Source organism: Spinacia oleracea, chromosome 4 (genome assembly GCF_020520425.1).
Source record: "Spinacia oleracea cultivar Varoflay chromosome 4, BTI_SOV_V1, whole genome shotgun sequence".
In the NCBI taxonomy this organism is placed as follows: Eukaryota; Viridiplantae; Streptophyta; class Magnoliopsida; order Caryophyllales; family Amaranthaceae; genus Spinacia; species Spinacia oleracea.
The window spans coordinates 49,338,959-49,342,187 of NC_079490.1; the positions used below are offsets into that span (position 1 = coordinate 49,338,959).

General features: G+C 42.2%; 1 non-coding gene across 1 annotated transcript; it reads right to left on the reverse strand.

Annotated features, from left to right (window-relative positions):
- Positions 1-1,254: 1,254 nt before the first annotated feature.
- LOC130460188 (small nucleolar RNA R71) lies at positions 1,255-1,361 on the reverse strand. The gene has a single exon (XR_008920132.1). It is a non-coding gene; the product is annotated as a small nucleolar RNA R71 (small nucleolar RNA).
- Between the last annotated feature and the right edge of the window lie 1,868 nt (positions 1,362-3,229).

A 3,229-nucleotide genomic window follows, 5' to 3' on the forward strand; every position in this document is an offset into this window, starting at 1 on the left:
GATCCATGAATAATATAAAGGGATATTGAATAATTGTGATTGTTGGCATTGTAATTAATTCCTATTGATTGGTTTATTTCCCTATACAATTAGATTTGCGCAGGTTTAATTGTGGTAGTTATGCAATATCAAATTAAGATGCGAGAGATGCAATTTGATGTTTAGGCTTGTGTCAATAGGTGGAATTAGAGTTAATACGTAGCGAGAGCCCGTTAATTCTAAGTCTATGATTAGTATCGATTCGAGAGAGCATGCTAGTCTAATTAATTACTTTGTTGATTATCTTGATTGTTCATTGTCCTGGATTGTTATTTGTTGGTGAACCTATGCCCTAGATTTCTTAATATATTGATTCTTACTCGTTTAATTATCGTTCGTAGTCTTAGCATACAAACCACCAACCAATTCCTGTTCCCAATAGTCTAGATTAATTAATTGATAGTAGAAAGAACACTGTTTCCCTGTGGATTCGATCCTGACTTCCCTTGCTACCTAGCTAGTGGACTTAGGTTATTTTTGATTAGGTGATACGACTTTAGCCTGTCAAATTTTGGCGCCGTTGCCGGGGACACGGTTTTATATTCTGTTATTAATTGTTATTTCTAGATTATTGTTGTTACTTTACTTCTCAAGGAACTCCCGTTCCTTGAGATCGGATCTCACGACTGTTTTCTAGTTTTTGCTTGTTTATGCCCAAGACTGTCCATACCAGCGATCTGACTTCGTTCGATCCTAAACCTGAACGGACCTTTCGTAGACGGCGTAGATTCGTTGAATAGTTGAGGGACTATTCTGACTCTGAATACGACTATCTGATTAGCAATCTATTCCATACAGATTCAGAGATGGGTGACCAAGCACCACCACCGCCACCCCCACTTGTGCCAAGGCTTACAGACTATTCTAAGCCAAGTCTGTCTATGCTTCCCAAGGCAATCATGCCTTCTATTGCGGTCGAGAATTTCAAGATCGAACCCCAGCTGATAAACATGATCGAGAGACACCAATTCGGTGGGGAAAAGGGTGAAGATCCTAATCTCCATATTCAGTCTTTCATTCAGTATTAATTGTGCCACCATTAAGCAGAAGAATTTAACACTGGAGCAGACTATGGAGATACTCTTTCCATTTTCATTGAGTGGGAAGGCAAAGCTATGGATTAAAAGTCTCAACCGCGCAGCTATGAAAATCACCGATTGGAATTCCTTGGCCCTTGCGTTTTATGTTAAATATTTCCCACCTGAGAAGACAGCTCGTCTGAGGGGTCAGATATTAGGTATCTCTCAACAAGTAGATGAGAGTTTGTTCGAAGTTTGGGAGAGATTCAAGGACTTGCAAAGAGAGTGCCCGCATCATGGTTTGGATGACTGGTTCCTGGTTCAGCAGTTCTATAATGGTCTGGGTAATGAGTCTAGGTGTCTTTTGGATTCAGCTGCCAGTGGGAGATTTATGCAACTGGAGGTGCCTAGAGATTTAGAGGTGATTGAGGAGATGGCCATCCATAGTGCCCAATATGGGAATCCTAGAGGTTTTGCCGACCAGGGTGTTAAGCATGAGATGAATTCTATTGAACAGCTTACTGCTCAGCTAACTGGCCTACATCACAAGCTAGATAATATACAGATCGTATCTTCCCAATCCACCCAACATGCTAGTGTCTCTGCAATGAGTGCCCAATCTGCCAATGTCTGTAGTAGTTGTGGGATGCAAGCCATTATGCACAGGAATGTCGGAGCTCTATCGAACAATGCATTGCATTCCAGTCCTACAAGCAGAACAATTTGTACTCCAACTCTTACAATGAGGGGTATAAAAACAACCCCCCACTATCATATACGAGTACTAATGTCCAGAACCCCCATCAGATTCAACACCCTCCACCACCACAACAACATTACCAACCACCACCACAACAGTCATACCAACCGCGGAGTAACTACAACCCGCAGCCTAGTGGACCACCTGGTTTTCCTCAACAACCTCAACCCACACAGCCTGATCCAATGCTTGTAGAGATGAGGAATATGATGTTGGAATTGCAGAGGTCTCTGAGCGAAAAGGATGCCAAAATCGATGCCCTCACTACTCATAACAAGATCATGGATAAACAGTTGGCACAAATGGCTACTACTCTTGCAGAGAGACCCAAAGGTCAACTCCCTTCACAGCCCGTGCCCAGAGAGTCTGTAAATGCTGTCACTTTGCGGAGTGGATATGAGTATAATGAGCCGCCTATGACTATTGAAGAAGAGGTTGAAGTATCTGTCAGTGGTGATGTGCCAGAGGAAAGTGAGAAGGTGGTTAAGGAGAAGGAGGCTAGCACAAGGGTTGAGAAGAAAGTTGAGATACAAGTTCCACCTATCAAACTTCCCTTCCCTCACCGCCAGCTAAAGAACAAGCTAGACAAGCAGTTTGGTAAGTTCTTAGAAGTGGTAAAGAATCTGCAGGTAACGGTCCCTTTCACTGAATTAATTACTCAAGTACCTGCATATGCTAAATACATGAAAGACATCTTGACTAGGAAGAGAGCATTTAGTGAGGTGGAGACTGTTGCATTTACTGAAGAGTGCAGTGCTTTACTACAAAATAAGTCTCCACCCAAGTTGAAGGACCCCGGGAGTTTCTCTATCCCGTGTAACATTGGCAATCTTTTTATTGACAAAGCCTTATGTGATTTAGGTGCCAGTGTTAGTGTCATGCCCCTGTCTGTCTGCACTAAGTTGAACATGGGTGATTTAAAAGTTACCAACATAACTCTGCAAATGGCTGATCGATCTGTGAAGTACCCCTTAGGTGTTCTAGAAGATGTGCCTGTTAGAGTAGGTAAATTTTTTATTCCTGTTGATTTTGTTGTGTTGGACATGGAAGAGGACATGCAGATTCCTATTATTTTAGGTCGACCTTTCCTACACACTGCGGGGGCAATCATAGATGTCAAGAATGGCAAGCTGACTTTAAATGTGGGGGATGACAAGGTTACTTTGAATTTAACCCATGTTGATAAGAGTCCTATGGTAGAGGAGTCATGTTGTGGAGTCAATGTTTCTAATGATTATTTCAATAATGAATTGACTCATACTAACTCTAACAATCCTTCGGAGAAAGCACGTGTTTCAAATTGTTTTGCAGGTGGAGGTGACCGGAATATCAACTCTTTGGCATGGGTTCGAAAGGAAGCACGATTTGATAATGCTGCGACCCAAAAGGCCGAAAGTTCTGTAAACGGTGG